Source organism: Epargyreus clarus, unplaced genomic scaffold (assembly GCF_041222505.1).
Source record: "Epargyreus clarus isolate Ecla_fem2 unplaced genomic scaffold, WU_Ecla_fem_2.2 ptg000013l, whole genome shotgun sequence".
Classification (NCBI taxonomy): domain Eukaryota; kingdom Metazoa; phylum Arthropoda; class Insecta; order Lepidoptera; family Hesperiidae; genus Epargyreus; species Epargyreus clarus.
The window spans coordinates 1-17925 of NW_027332221.1; positions in this window are offsets into that span (position 1 = coordinate 1).

Below are 17925 nucleotides of genomic sequence, written 5' to 3' on the forward strand. Positions count from 1 at the left end.
CTTAGCCCAGCCAACAATAAACACCCGATCCACTCATCACTTATATTAAAGCCAGTACCACTTAGTTTTTGTCCAGTTTGAATCATATTAGTTACATACGACGCCATCGAGTCATTATTATCCAAGCATATGGAAATCAAATTTCGTAATAGGCTTATCCTTCTAGTGAACCCCGAATCGTCAAATAGGCTTCTCAGAGTATCCCACAAATCTTTACACGTCGAAACATTTTTTATGTGGACATATAATGCGGAGTCGATAGTCATGATTAATTTTGCTCGCGTTCTTTCATCGTCGGCTGGATCGATGGTTTTTCCTTCTTCTGGCTTCTTAATACATTTAAGCATTCCTTCAAGCACGAGGAAATTCTGCGCAGCAAATTACCATTCGCTGTAGTTTTCTCGGCCTCTCAATTAAGGCACGTTGACAAGGTAATTCGTATTCATCTTGAAAATACCTAATTCTATCAACCTAACTTCGCTAATATTTGACTAAACTGATACTTTTAAACTGAAAATAACTAATATTTTATGGGTCTGGGCCCATAACCAAAATAAAACGACTTAATATTTTAAACTGTGACAGCAGAAGAGATTTAGTCAAGGAGAGAATTGTACAAAGAGTAAAGTCATAGAGCATAGACGGTCTGCGGCACAGACTAAATTACAAGTTAACACTGGCAGATTATAGATAATAAATAACTTATTATTTTGATAAAAAACCAACAATTTTGTTGTCGTCCTGACAGCAATGATTGAAAAATTCATATTAAAATAGGTAGTTTGATATTAAAATAAACTTATATTGTGGGTAGTATGCACCTAAAATCCCTATAAAAGTCTGTGATAACGTCGGCTCGGGTAGTCAGTTTGGGAGACGTACGTTAACCATCAAGGTGATAAGTTGTTTAGTGGAAACTATGCTAGTTGGCTGATAAACTGGCTCCCCCCCGCGTAGCTGTCAATCGTGGCGGACGTGTTTAAGTTCTAACAGTGAAAATAATTAGTTAATCATTGATAAAACACCTCAAAAGGACATTATTACAGTGATGCGAGAAATAGTACTCCCTCTGGAGTTACAAGTCAACTCACTTATAGAGATAGTTCGAAATCTGGACTTAAAATTAGAAATTGTTCAGAAAGAGAATATGGTTTTGCAACAGTTACTCAAGGAGAGTACAAAGTCCGCTAACAGTAGTGGAGAGCAACAAGTCATCGAGTGTAGGAGCGAGATCCCACCGACGTCATCTAATGCACCACAAGCACAGCGACAGGAGCAAAAGAGCGCGCGAATGATGACGCGCAGGCAACGAGCACGAGCGGTGACGACGGCCGACGAGGCGACAGTGTGCGAGAGCGATAAACAGCAAAAGGTGCGTGCTGAGGCAAACGCACCCGTCGACATTATTGTTCCAGTACCGAATATTGCGCCCACTGGCCACCGAACATTACCGGCGCGTTTGCAGTTGGATACGGCACCTATGCCGTCGGAGACTGGACAAAATAATAATAAGATCGATACGTCGGAGCGTTGGGTGACTGTTGGGAGACACAAGCGACGACGCCCCGTTATTCGTGGAACTGGCGCTTTTGATAACGACTTAACTGGAGTAGAAAAAATGCGTAGTATTCATGTGTGGTCACTGCGTCCTGAGACTACACCAGAAAAGGTGCAGGCTTATATGTCTAAAAAAAAGCAATTAGAAACACCTTACGCCGTCGAAAACCTTGAGCTTAAGCACTCATTTTATGCTTCCTTCGTAGTTTCCGTCCCAGAAAGCGCATTCAATTTTTTTATGAGTGCTGAAAATTGGCCTCCAAATACGGGGGTTAATGAGTGGTTTCGCAAGAGGGCGCAATACATACGGAACTCCTAAAATAAATAATTACAATAACTTGCACAAACAACTGTGTAATAAAAGTCTAGTGATTTATTATCAGAATGTAAGAGGATTGCGTACTAAATTACACCAAATTTCAACAGAAATTAATACCGTAGATGTAAATGTGTTTATCCTTACGGAAACCTGGCTTACTACTAGCATTGGTGATGCAGAAGTTATCCCTCCTGGATTTAACATCTCAAGAGTGGACAGATCCGGTACTAGGCGAGGCGGTAGCTATTATAACACCAACAATCTACGACATGCAGACAATTGATCTAGGTGAAAATAACAGTGAAAGTGACGTTATATGTGTAGGCTTGTACTTACGGTGTAACTTAATAACAGTATTGCTCGGTCTCTATACGCCGCCAAATACAAGTGAGGAAACGTATGCTTTAATATTTCATTATATAGAGACTGTATGTTCTAGATATGGGCGGGTGCTAATTTGTGGGGATTTTAATCTAAATTCAGCGAATATAACTGTTAAGGCAAGCTTTGAGTGTCTCCTGGCGTCGTGCGAACTTCAGCAGGTAAATAATGTTCCTAATAGTAATGGCAACATGTTGGACTTGGTCCTTGCTACTGAGACATTGGGTGAGTTAATAGTACAAAAGGCAGAGGATACCATTACCATTCCTGACAAATATCATCCGCCGCTCGAAATTTCATTAGTGCGTCAATTACAAAGGAAAATTGGACAGTCAATAAGTATCAGTTCCGGTACTGAATGGGATTTTTATAAGGCAGACTTTCAATCTCTCTACGCAAATATTGCTGAGACAGATTGGAAATCATTATATCATTTAACCAATCCAAATGTATTGGTGGCTAAGTTTTATGACTTATTTTACAATTGTTTAGATAGTTGCGTACCAATTAAACAGCGTCTAACGGTAACACCTCGGTACAATTACCCTGTGTGGTACACGTTGCAAACAAGGCGCGACATAAAAATTAAGTCAAGATATCATCGGCTTTTTAAAAAAACCAAACGCCGTAGTCATCGTTGCGAGTTTTCGAAGTACAGAGCGCTTGTCAAGTTGAGCATCAAGGCTGATTTTTGTGCTTATAAAAAACGCATGGAGCGACACATAATACAAGAACCTCGCTCTTTTTGGAACTACATAGCTTCTAAAAGAACCAAAAAGAGGGGTTGTACAATTAAGGCACCAAATGGTACAACGGCACCGCGAAACCAATGCGCTCAGTTATTTGCGGATTACTTTCATTCTGTGTACAGTCAAATTCCACCAGACCTTAATTCTAAAGCAGCGAATAAAAATCGAAAACGTAGGATCTGTCATACACGTCGATTCCATAACAAACGCAGATGTTGAGTCCGCTTTGCAAAAAATGAAACCAAAACGTTCTGTGGGACCGGATGGCATTCCACCATATATTGTAAAGGACTGTCGATCGGTACTAGCGGAACCCTTGCATTATATATATAACGTCTGTCTGGCTAGTGGCACATATCCAGAGATGTGGAAACTCTCTCGCGTAGTACCTGTTCCAAAGAATAGTTCTGGGTCGAACGTAAGTGACTATAGACCCATTGCTATACTATCTGTATTTGGCAAGTTATTTGAATCTATAATATGTGAACTGATAAGGGTTCAAATTGAAAGTCTATTAACAAATGCTCAACATGGCTTCAGAAGAGATCGGTCAACTTCCACAAATTTGTTATCGTATTGGACCTATGTCACGAGGGTAGTCGATCATGGTTCACAGGTCGATACTGCGTATTTCGATTTCCGAAAAGCGTTTGATGATATTCTTCTCCAGAAGTTTGCGGCTGCCGGATTCACTCCTCAATTGCTTAATTTTTTCTCCTGCTACCTCCGAAACCGGAGGCAGTATGTGCAGTATAACGGATTTACCTCTTAACCGTATTACACCTTTTCGGGAATCGGCCAGGGATCGAACCTTGGACCATTCGAATTTTTAATTTTTATTAATGACTTGCCAAGTGTAGTTAGTGCGGCAAGGTGTCTGTTATTTGCAGACGACCTAAAACTATTCTTGGAAATTAAAAACCGCACAGACTGTGAAATGCTGCAGGCTGACATAAACAGTGTTTTAGAATGGAGCAGGAAGAATAAGCTGATGATCAATGAAGATAAGTGTTCTGTATTAACGATCACTCGTAGCCAAAACCCCATCTCTTATAGTTACGTAGTTGGGGACGTGGGACTACCGCGTTGTTCTTCTGTGAAAGATCTGGGTGTTTTGTTTCGAGGTGATATGAGGTTCTGCGATCATATCGAAGCTATCTCCGGGAAGGCCTTTAGAACTTTAGGGTTTGTGATGCGACAAACACGACACATCGACAGTATTTCTGCGATGAAGTTATTATATAACAGCTTCGTAAGGAGCTTACTAGAAAATAACGCGATTATCTGGAGCCCACATGAAGCAAAGTACAAGCTTATGTTGGAGAAGCTCCAAAAAAAATTTATGAGGTATTTATACTTCCGTGCGTATGGATACTTTGTGGGGTACCCCCATCTATATCCTAGTGCTTTCATATTGGGAATGCTAGGATACCATACGCTCGAATATCGCCGTAACATTGCCTTAATAGAATATTTCATTTTATTAATTCGAGGGAGGACGTCTAACCCGTCGGTACTGGAACTGATATCGTTACATGTCCCTAACAATTATATTGGAGCCCGACGACGGATGCTGTTTGCGGTGCCACATTGTAGACTCATCCTCATGAAAGAGTCTCCACTGATGCGTGCACTGACCTTGCTCAATGGCTTGGTGGAATGGAGTCCAGCTGTTGACATTTTCTGCACTTCTGCACCCTTGCTGAACTTCGCAGCGCGGCAGGAGAGTACATTGCAAAGCTTTAAAACGAATTTCTGTAATGTTTTATTGCTTTATTTTATGTGATAATAAATAAATAAAAGTGTTAAAAATGGAATAAAAGTATTTAATGTGCTGCGAATTTGAGTTTTTCTGATACGTGAGTGCTTGGCTCGTACCGCCACCGCACCGCCCGCGCCGATAACGTTGCCCGCCTCCTCCGCCCGCGCGTCTCCTCCCGTGCGTGTTACGTAGGAATCTTAACAGTAGGCATTGGTGAAATCTCCGAAAAGAGCATGTAGATTTTGAGCATACTCCCATCGTTTTTCCACCAATTGTTTAATCAGAAAGATTTGATTTATGGTGCTACGGTTACTTCTGAAACCACACTGGTAAGCACACAAGATAGGATTTTGTAAGCGGTGGGAAGCAGTGCAATCCCTCTGTAATTGGTACACTTTTTCCTGCATCCTTTTTTATGTATGGGGCAGATCACGTCCTGCTGTTCTGTATGCCAGATATTCCAAATTAAGCCATGGAGCTGTTCGTGTATGGCATCACCTCCATATTTCCAAATTTCTCCTGTTGTCGGCTCCAGAGGACTTGTTGTTTTTTAACCTCATTATTGCCCTTTTCACGTCTTCACGGTCTGGTGGTCTCACTTCTTCGTTGCTTTCTACAGGGATATCGATCGTGACTGGTTCATGTGTTGAGCGGCAATTGAGAAGTTCTTGAAAGTATTCTCGCCAGATCTTCTTTTGCTGCTCCTTTTCTGTTATAAGGTTACCTTCGTTATTTTCCAGGAATTGCGTGGTAGGCTGGTATCCCTTTCTAGTTGTCCTTATTTCTTGATAGAACTTTGTGCAGTTATTTTCCCTCATTAATACTTCCGTTTCTTTAACTATGTTTTCTTGATATTCTCTTTTTCCACGTCTTATCTTCACTCTGGCATCCCTCTTCACGGCGAGATATTTTTCCTTCCAGGTGTTATCTTGTGTAGCTTGTATTCTATACTGCCTTTTCATTTTTATTTTTTTTATTTATACCTGCCTACCTAAGTTAATTCTAATCGAAGTAATTCCTGTGTTGTAATAATGACCACTGAAGCCCACAGAAGATTACGATGAGCGATAAAGAACCACCTGTTCCGAAATCAGAAGTGGGATGCGACCTATATACCCACATGGTCTTGGCGGAGAAAAATAGTGACGTTTGTTTGTTCCCGTATACTGACATTGAACGAACATTGGACAATGGCGCGCACGTGCGTTTGGTGTTTTTCCTGGGATTGTTTTGGACGAGATTTTGGATGTAAAGCGTTTGACAGACGTTGGATGCTTGGGTTATGGCGGGACTGAACGCAGGGTGTAGTGCAATTTAGGGTGGAGCCCTAGTGTAGTAGGACAGTTTATTGCATACAGGCGACACGTAGCCATTTTTGATACGAATTATCATCACTTGGGTGGTCTATTATTTTAATTTATTTCTACCTTATAATTTTATAATTTTCACCTAATATTTGAGTGTTCACAGAATAAAAAAGTACTATAGCAGATTAAAGGTGGTATTGAAATGACACTGGACTTGTGTTGATCGCGAACAGACTGGAAGACGGCCAATGTAACTGACACAACGGGAGCCATAAGGCAGGATACTTTTTGACTGTGGTAAAACTAAGGCGGTGAGTTAGTAAGTGCCGTTTCGGTAAGTGACTTTGTCCTTTTAAAAGATTAACGTACTTGAGGTACTTACGGTTTTTTACGAATTTTTACGGTTTACAGTTCGGAATTTAGCCACTACAATGTGATCATTGTTTGATAAGAATTATTTAGTGTTTGAATGAACTTGCGGGTACACTCGTTTTTTCTTGTTATGTTTTTTCTGAAAGTTACTATCGTATTAAAACAGTTTTGATAGTATAAATGAAAGTCATCTTGAAGGTCTTGAAGGCGTGTAATCTTATAGTCACACTAGCAGAACCCGCGGCTTCACCCGCTAAAAAAATATGACATGACATACAAATAACTGGAATTGTAAATGTGTACCTTTAACAATTTTAACGATAAAGTAGCATTAATATTTAATTAATAAAAGCTTTTTTTTTCGTCACTGTGTACCTAAACTTGTCAAGCTTTCTTCAGAAGCATACACTAAAACTCTAATTAGTGGACTGTAATTAAACTTTCTTTAAAATATAAGTTTCATGTAGGATACAATAATTATTATTTACACTATTCCATAGGAACCTTCCATGTTATATGGGGCCTTACATACAGTAGTTCTTTCCAGGGTCTCTGGCTGGGCGGTTAGAGCACCCATTCTTGCCGCCCGCAACTCCAGAAGTCCCCCTTTTGTCACGTACGACAGGCAGGTAATACTGTAGCCCTGTTCTAACCCTAGTTCTAGTTCACATCACCATCACTAATCCACGCATAACCACAACCATACCCCACGGCAGGACAAAATGTTGGCACGCAGTGTGTCCAAAGTAGTTGCGATGTACCTAATTAGTATACCAAAGTGTAGGCCCATTTGAATAAACTTACGCATTATCATATATGAAATTTGCACCCGTCCACGATGTCGTTTATTTGTCTGAATAGACGTTATCTGATATTTCACGTTTCTAACTTCGAATCTAAAAGTTCCCGTATACATACATATAACACTTCTTTTACCTCCTTAGTAGAATTTCAAAAACATTCCTATGTACTACATATTCATCAATAAATACTTTATCAGCAAATTTCTGAAAGCTAATATTCAACACCAGCGATCGGCAACCTGACACCCACGTATGGTGTGTGGCCCGCGACTTTTCCTTGTGGCCCGCGGGTCTGCGCGTTACTAACAATTGGCCAAGTGCAAGTAAAACCCGCACCTGGAGGTTTTCGTATGACCAAAATTTTTTTTTTTTAATTTCTAGTATTTAATATTGCAGCAGCCATTAAAGTACACACATTGTGAAAATTTGAACTGTCTACCTCTAACGGTTCAAAAGTTAGTTGGAAAAATATCGAATAGCAGTTTTTTGTATGGGGACCCCTTTTTGTTTTTAACTTTTATTTTTTATTTTTAGTATTTGTTGTTATAGCGGCCACCGTTATGCATCCTCTGTAAGAATTTCAAATGTCTATCTATTACGTTTCCAGAGCTCTGTGACACACGGACAGACGGACAGACAGCGAAGTCTTAGTAATAGGGTTCCGTTTTTATCCTTTAGGTACGGAACCCTAAAAAACCGCTGTTCTACACTTCAGCACGCGCAATACATTCTCATGTTAAAAATATATGTTACGACGGCCCGTGGAATTTCGCTCTACACTAAACTTCTCTGCACTCTGTTCTTTTTCCAGACACGCCAAAGGAAGTAACTTCAATAACGGTTTTTAAAGGAACTTTCTTTATTTATAGTACCCTAATGGGGTTGATTGTTGAGTTGCTAAAAATGCTGAAACAGATGTGTAAACAGAAAGGCATAATGCATACACCCTTTTATAGTCGTCTTAAGGGTTGATCTAAAAAAAACAGTGACTCTTCATTGAGTCCAATGATCATTTTTCATAGTGGTTGCTTCCAAATTAACGGATTATAAAATATAGTTCTAACCCCTATTTAACGACCTTAAGGGTTGATTTTCAAAAAATGGAAAAATAAGTGATTATTATTTACAACCAGAAAGCAAAATACCAATTTTCATAGACTTTGCTTCAAAATCTGCGGACTTCTAAACGAAGTTTCTACCCTATTATACCCTCTTAAGGGTAGATTTTGTTAAAAAGGTGTTAAAAAGTTCTATCATTCCCAACCAGAAAGCCAATTACCATTTTTTAAAGTCCTTGCTTCCAAATTAACGATTTTTAAAATAAAGTTCCATCCCCTATTAAACGTCCTTAAGGGTTAACTTTTCAAAAACGGTGAAATAGGTATTCTATTCATCAGATTATATTATTTTCAATCAGAAAGCTGAATACCAATTTTCATAGACTTTGTTTCAATATCTGCGGACTTCCCAACAAACTTTCAACCCCTATTTTACCCTGTAAGCGTAGATTTTCCATGAATGGTATTAAAAAAGTTCTATTATTTCCAACAGAAAAGCCAAATGCAAATTTTTATAGTCCTTGCTTCCGAATTAACGGAGTTTGAAATAAAATTCCAACCCCCATTTAACGACCTTAAGGGATGATTTTCCAATAACAATGAAATATTATTTTCTTTCGAAAACCCAAATACCGATTTTCGTACAGTTTACATTAAAAGTGGGGGACTTTCATACAAACTTACAGCCCTTATTTAACCCAAATAAGGGTTGATTTTCCAGAAACGGTAGAATTAAAGTTTTACTATATCGAACCAGTAAGGCAATAACTAACTTTTGTAGTGCTGGCTTTCAAATTTGCAAATTTTAAAATAAGCTGTCAACCCCTATTTTACCAACTTAAGGGTTGATTTTCCAAAAATGATGAAATAGGTGTTTTATTATTTTCTATCGGAACCCCAAATACCGATTTTTATACAGTTTACATTAAAACTGGGGGACTCTCATACAAACTTACAACCCTTATTTAACCCAAATAAGGGTTGATTTTCCAAAAACGATATAATTAAAGTTCCACTATATCTGACCAGTGAGGCAATGGCTAGTTTTCATAGAGCTGGCTTTCAAATGGGCAAATTTTAAAATAAGCTGTCAACCCTTATTTTACCAACTTAAGGGTTGATTTTCCTAAAATGGTGAAATAGGTGTTTAATTATTTTCTATCGAAAACCCAAATACCGGTTTTCATATAGTTTACATCAAAACTGGGGGACTTTCATACAAACTTACAACCCTTATTTAACCCATATAAGGGTTGATTTTCCAAAAACGGAAGAATAAAAGTTCCATTATATCTAATCAGTAGAGCAATGGTTAACTTTCATAATGCTGGCTTTCAAATTGGCAAATTTTTAAATAAGCTGTCAACCCTTATTTTACCAATTTAAGGGTTGATTTTCCAAAAATGGTGAAATATGTATTTAATATTTTTCTATCGGAACCCCAAATACCGATTTTTATACAGTTTACATTAAAACTGGGGGACTCTCATACAAACTTACAACCCTTATTTAACCCAAATAAGGATTGATTTTCCAAAAACGGTAGAACTAAAGTTTTAATATATCTGACCAGTAATGTAATGGCTAACTTTCAAAGTGCTGGCTTTCAAAATGGCAAAATTTAAAATAAGCTGTCAACCCCTATTTAACCACCTTTAGGGTTGATTTTGGAAAAACCCTTAGGTTAGATTTTTATTACTTTAAATCAGAAAGCTAAATACCAATTTTCATCCAGTTTGGTTTAAAACTGACGGACTTTCATACTAACTTTCAACCCCCATTTAACCCCCTTAATGGTGGAATATCAAAAAATCCGTTCTTAGTGCGCATCTACATTATAAAATGAAGCTATATTTCAAATTTCATGATTGTAGCTTCAGTAGTTTAGTCAAAAGCTTGATTAATACGTTTTGAACGTGAGTATCTTTTCGCTTTTATATATATAGATAAAAGGTACAGAGTAACGATATAATAACTATACGTAAGTAAGTTCACACTAGTGATTAGAAGTATTATAACTACACAAGTATCTCCGTTATTCGACTGTTCTTCCTGAAATCTCCGACCAGAATGTCGCTCTCTGTTAATTCGAGCGCCCCCAAGGTGTCGTCCCCACTTCACCTACCCGCATCAGTTTTTAAACTGTAGTATCAAATGAGTCGCTTATTACTTTAATATAACGTTATAAAAATGTGATATCGTTAATATCCAAGCTTCTTATTAACGATGATAACATTCGGCCGTCCTGCTCACACGTTCGTCCTCGATCGTGTATGGTCTGATGCAAGAGCTGCAAAAGAAAATCAGTTGTTTAATGCCTAAGTCCAGAAGAATTACACATTTTCTTGTAATACCGACTCGCACGTAAGAGGCCCGAATTGTTTATCAAAAACATGGCTTAAACTTTACGCATTTTCTTGCAATACCTACTCGCATGTAAAAGGCCCGAACTGTTGATCCGAACCAAGGCTTAAACTAAGTGATGTTCATATAGAATCACACTAGTTGTGTATTACCCCGGTTATAAATCTGCCCCAACAGTGTTCACCACGGATTTCTGTTGCGGACATAGTTCATAAGGACTCTTTACATAAATGTTATATGCGCGACAGGTATTGAAGCGAATGCATGAGACCATTGTTAAATAATAAAAAACACGGTTATAACTAGGTGATGTTCGTATAGGATCACTCTAGTCATGTATCACCGCAGTTTTTATACCTTGTTTACGATAACATTCGGCCAGTGCTCAACTCAAATTTACTCCAAAAATGCAATATTCACTTAATGTCTTCAAGGTACTTGATGCCTTGGATCAACCCAACCATATGCATCACCAAGAGACACCCGTGAACATCACACTGCTCGAGGCATCTGCACTAATCCATCTTAACTCCAGATAAATAAAAATCAAACCACAAAGTTTCCTACGCCTATAGTAATGACAACATCTAGCTGCCCACTTTACTTATGCCTGGATTCTAAGTCCAATAGTTAAATCTCCAACAACTATTGATTCGATAAAGTTACGCATCAGAATAACGACGTTTATCTTATTAGTGCATTTCGGAAAGCTCAACAACCTGTTCAATAACTGTTATACTGATAGATAGATAGATCTATAGTTGGCCACTAAATGAATCTGTGCGACTCAAAATACTATTATAACATTATTTTATTACTACTTAATACTTCTTTTAATTATTACAATGTTATTAACCGACTTCAAAAAAGGAGGAGGTTTCTCAATTCGACCGTATATATATTTTTTTTTTTTTTTTTTTTTTTATGTTTGTTCGGCGATTTTTTCACGATGCCGCGACCGATCGACATGATTCATACACCATTGTATGTGGCTAGTTTCACAGGGGGTCCCATTTCGAGGAAATTTGAAAATTTCCGCCAGTTTTCCCGGAAAATTGGAAAAACCCGATTTCATATAAACTTGAATAAGTCGAGTATTTCTTAACCAATTTTAATTTTCTTTTTTTCATATGCAAGGGAGTTTCGTTGCGGTACTTTCCTACCTTAACATTAGTATGCTCTGATGATTAGAATTTAAGTTATGGGGTGGAACTCATCATCACTACCCCTGCTTTTTACATATTTTATGACAACTTACCTTCTGCCCACTCAATTCTCATGAAACTTAAAATGAACATTGAGTATCTAGGTTAACATGATATGATGGAAAATTTGACCTTCAACTCTTCAACCCTGGTAATGCAGAAGTGCCTCCTGCCTCAACCATATAAGTTAGGCATTTGGAACTTGTGGATATTTAATAAAATCGATAAGTTGAGTTATATGATGGAAAATTTGACCTTCTACTCTTCAACTCTGATAATGCAGAGGTGCCTCCAGCCTCAACCATACAAGTTAGCCATTTGATGCTTATGAATATTCAATAAGGTTGATAGGTAGAGATATATGATGGAAAATTTGACCTTCTACTCTTCAACTCTGATAATGCAGAAGTGCCTCCTGCCTCAATCATACAAGTTAGGCATTTGGAGCTTACGAATATATGATGAGGTCATGAGTAGAGACATATGATGGAAGATATGACCTTCAATTCTTCAATCCTGATGATGCAGATGTGCCTCCCATGTTAAGTATATAGAATATACATTTGTTGTAATGAAGTTGCTAGACAGAGACATATGATGAAAAATTTGACCTTCAACTCCTTTTTCTTTTCTTAACTATTGAATTAAGATAATTGGACCGGTTCACTCGCAGAGTTTTACCACCTAGTTTGATTTATTTACTTATCTGTTTCTACCTAACCTAGCCAATAATTAGTATCTCATAAAGCCTCGCCTATAGTGTTTCGTATTGAATTGGTTAGGTTAGGTTGGAACATATAAGACAATATAAAACTAAGCGAGAAGGGCGCGGCAGCGCCCTGCGAGCGGGTGGGTCCAATCCGTATGAATTCAGACCTTACCTTTATTCATGATCACCTTTATACAATTTTACATAATATTAATACAAACGTTAGCATATCATCACTAAAAGGGGTGAAAAAAAAAATTTTAACAAAAAAATAAAACCGACTTCTATGTCACTACAAAGTAAAAAATAATTGAAATAAATGTTGGTTAAGTACATATTTCTGAAGTCGGCGCTCATATTGGACACGCTGTTTACGCTGTTTACGCTGTTATCAAACGAAATATATTGAGCGCCGACATCAGAAATATGTACTTAACCAACATTTATTTCAATTATTTTTTACTTTGTAGTGACATAGAAGTCGGTTTTATTTATTTGTTAATTTTTTTTTTTTTATACAAATAGTTGCTTTTCCAACGTACCTCTTTTATCCACTGATGAAGCAGTATCAAAATAATAATATATCGTTTTTATTTGAAATGAATTATATCAAAGTTAAAGACTAAATAATAGTAAACAAACCATGAATTTCACACAATATAACACGTAATAAGTTGTATGAACCCAATTTTTACGTTATTTATCACAAATTCAAATTATTTCTTTCAAATTAGGGCCACATAACCCACTTTTGAAAGTCAGAAAGAAATTTCATTACATTAAATTGAATTTATATTCAGTTATAATAATACATACTATTACATGAATTTCAAAATGTAATTAACAAAGCTTAACGGACCTATGCGTTCACGTCAGCGACATACTTTTCAATTGTGTAATAAGCTTAACTACTAACTTTTTTTTTTTATTTCACCTTCTGAGTCGCTTCTTCATTACTGAAGGTCGTGCCTACTCTGGGCGTCTACTGTGCAGGTGTGCTGCAAATTTCGCCAAAGTGCTCGGTCTTCTGCTTGTCTTAGGCATTCTGTGACAGACATCTTCGTTAGGTCTGGTCTTGATCTGGTCAGACCATCTGGTTGGTGATCTTCCTCGAGGTCTTTTACCCTCCACTTTCCCAACAACCATGATCTTCTCCAAGCAGTCGTCTTCCCGTCGTACTATATGGCCAAAGTAAGAAAGGATTCTTTGAAGGCAGATGGTCGATAGCCTTGTTTTTATTTTCAGCTCCTTTAGTATAGAGAGGTTTGTCCTCTTTGCTGTCCACGGAATACGGAGCATCCTCCGCCAGCACCACATTTCGAAGGCGTCGATTTTTAGCCTTTCGTTTGCTCGCAGTGTCCATGTTTCCACGCCGTAGAGAAAGATAGAGAATACTAATGTTTTGACAAGTCTTACTTTGGTGGTTGCAGTAATATGTCTATCGCGCCATACTTTTGTCAGACTTGTCATGGCACATTTTGCCATTTGGACTCTTCTCTTTATCTCCAGTTCGCAGCCTCCTTGGTCGCTTATCGTGGATCCCAGATAGACAAATTGGTTCACAATTTCAAAACCGTTAAGCCTGGTAGGGCGAGAGAGCTTGTTGCCTCTGTCTACTATCATTATTTTCGTTTTGGCTTTGTTGATAGCAAGCCCATACTTTTGACTCTCTCGCTCTATTCTTTGAATTAACTGTGCCATTTCGTCCTCTGATGATGCAAACAATGTAGTGTCATCGGCGTACCGCAGGTTATTGATCTTGTGACCAGCGATCGTTATTCCACCCTCCCAATTCTCCAAGGCTTGTCTCATTATATATTCGCCATATATGTTAAACAGAAGTGGAGAGAGAATGCATCCCTGTCGTACACCTTTCTGCAGATTAAACGGTTTGGATAGGATGTGGTTGACGCGTACTACTGTTTCACCGTCTTCATAAAGTTTGCGTATGAGAGTTGTGAGATGATCTGGTACTCCCATATCTTTGAGAATAATCCACATATTCGCCCACTTAACGCAGTCGAATGCTTTTGAGTAGTCCACAAAGCACATGATCATGGGTACCTGGAACTCTCTGCTTTTCTCGATCATTTGCCCGATGTTGAGGATTTGTTCTCTTGTTCCACGGCCTTTTACAAATCCGGCTTGTTCTCTAGGTATTTGCCTTTGTAGGCACCCTTTAAGACGTTCGTTTATCACGTGTAGAATGATTTTACTGGCATGTGATATTAGAGCCACTGTTCGGTAATTCTCACATTACTTTGTTGAACCTTTTTTATGTAATGGGACGAGAATTGACTCCTTCCAGTCTTTTGGCCATTTTTGTTCTTGCCACACCCGGTTGCAGATACCATGTAGGTACTTAAGACCACTACTTCCAAGATGTTTAAGTTCTTCTGCGAAAATGGCGTCACTTCCAGGAGACTTCTTGTCCTTCAATTCCTTGATAGCGTTCTGCATCTCTGAAAGTAGTATGTCGGGTTCTAACTGTGAGCGAGCGTACTTGATAGACACTCTAGAGGCGTCACTATCCGTATATAGGTCCTGACCACCGTGAGATTACTCCGTCTATGTCAGTTATTAATTTTCCGTCTTTGCTTTCGACAGCCCAGGTTTTTGGTTTAAAGTCTCGAGTTCGACCTTGATTTGCTTAAACAAGTCTCCGGTATGCAGATGTTGAGCATAGTTCTCAATTTCTGAACAAATGTTATTGAGATAGGTGTTTTTATCTCTCCGGCACAAGAACTGAACTTTTGTGGATAGGTGGGAATAGTCATCCTTATTGTTGGTTCTTTTCAGTTATTTTCATTTTTCAATTAAGGCCCAGGTCTCCTCCGACAGCCATGATTTCCGTTTTAGACTGGGTTGGCGTTCTCGAGCTTTATCTTTTTCTGAGAGCATAAGATTTTTGAAACTATTCCAATCCGTGTCTACATCACCACACATTAAAATTCTAGAGACTTCTTGGGAAAAGCTAGTTTCGAAATGTTGAAGTTCTTTTTCGCCAAGAGGTGTCACTTTTTTTTGGATGTTTCTTTGACAGGTTTTAAGTTTAATGCGCATTTTAGTCACTAACAACTGATGATCACTCCCGCAGTCAGCTCCAGGAAGCGTTTTCGCGTTAAGTATTGATGTTTTCCATCTCTGCTGTATAAGGATGTAGTCGATTTGATTTCTGACTCTGTCTCCTGGAGAAACCCAAGTGTAAAGTCGGCGTACGTGATGCTGAAAGTACGTATTCATAATGGAGAGGGAGTTCTCTGCACAGAATTGTATAAGTCGCTCGCCTCTTTCATTTCGTGTCCCTAAGCCGAACCTTCCAACTATGTTTCTTATGTGGTCATCATTATCTGTGTTTCCAACTTTTTCATTGAAGTCTCCTATGATCATTGTAATTTCTCTTTTAGGAATTTTACGCAGAGTGTCGTCTAAGGTATTATAAAAGTTCATAATTGCGTCTTCTGATGACGCTGATGTAGGTGCATATATTTGTATGATGTTTAGCAGACACGGCTTTGTATTAAGTTTCAAAGTTATAATACGATCGGAAACTGGTTTATATCCAATGACTGTTTTTTGTGTGTAGGAGGAAAGTGATATGGCAACGCCATTCCTACTTTCTCCTTCTGGTCCTGAGAAGTAGATTGTGTTGCCCCTTGTTGTGGTAAAATGACCAGACCCGCGCATATGAGTTTCGCTAAGGCCAAGAATGTCGATTTTATATTCAAGTTGTTCTTTGTCAATTATTTCTTTTTTTTCCACTGTCCAGCATGCCTCTTACGTTCCATGTAGCCAGACGGAGCATTCTTTTATATTTATAAGGCATTCTTTTAGTGATGTCGTACGTTTCACCAGTAGCCAAATTTCCGTTCTGTGCCTGGTGAGAAACTTCAGAACGGCCAGTAGCCCATTTCACACCTCGTGCACTGGACGCACAGAGGCGCCGGTTGGTTTCCGGGTCGCATGCCTTACTAAATATATTTGTTCTAGACTTTTCCATAGCAGTTTTCATGGGAATAATAGTGCGATGGCTTCCCCTTTCCTTTCGCACCGCAGTAGTCATGATGTCTCTATGCCCTGCTGCCGGCATATGCTCACTCTTTCTGGGGAATGCTCAGCACCCACTAGGCCTGTGATGGCCATTGCCGCTCGTTAGCACCACCCGGGGAGCACGTGTAGGGTTACCTTGGGTCATCTGCCTACGGACGTGAGCGACCAGCCCCCCTGAGCGACCAGCCCCCCTTTTATTGCACCAAAAGTTTTAAATTAAGATTCCCATAAGGAACTTATAGTTTGGGCTATTTTATTGTAAAAGTTATGCATTATACTAAGAAAGATTTGCTAGACTTTACGTAAAACGTCGTTTTTAAAAAAAAATCAAATAATGTTATGGAAAGAATAAACACATTAAAATGGTCCGTTCATCTAAACGGAGTTTAAACAGAGCTTGTCTTACAATTTGTTGCTCGGAAGCGGATTTTTTTTTCGTAGTTATAAACGGATAGTGTTATTGAATACATACTCGTAAACTACCTACCTGTGTGTTGCTTATGTGGACTATGAGAAAGCCTTCGATTCTACCGAGACATGGGCAGTATTGGAGTCACTCCAGCGGTGCCAGATTGACTATCGATACATCGAAGTGTTGAAGTGTATGTATAAGGCAGCCTCAATGACGATCCGATTACACGACAGAAGTACGAACCCCATCCAAGTGCAGCGAGGTGTGAGACAGGGTGATGTATTGTCGCCGAAACTGTTTACCGCTGCACTGGAAGACGTGTTCAAACTGATGGAGTGGAAAGGATTCGGCATCAACATCGATGGCGAATATATGACTCACCTTCGATTCGCAGACGATATCGTCATCATGGCGGAGTCGCTGGAGGACCTCAATACCATGCTCAATGACCTCTGTGATGCCTCTCAACGGGTGGGTCTTAAGATGAACATGGACAAAACGAAGATCATGTTTAACGTCCATGTCACACCCATACTTGTGCCGTGTGGCTCCGGCGGCGAATAGACCACCCCATACCTGCCCGTGGGTGTCGTAGAAGGCGACTAAGGGTTTTACCGGGTAGATGGGCAGCAGCGTCTACTCGGGCATTTAACATCTTACTGCGACGGTCCCACTGGTTGCTGGATCTGACACTGCCTGGCGTAATTCCCAAAGGTGTCCCGCTTGGTAGTAAGATCTCTTCGTGGGATCTGCCTGGCTAGCTACCACCCTCAGGCCGAAGTCTACCGCTAATAACGACTCTTCGTGTTTCGGTAGTGCGCCTGGGAGCCAGTTCATCCCTTGATCCTCCCCTCCCATCCTCTGTGGTGCTTCCGAC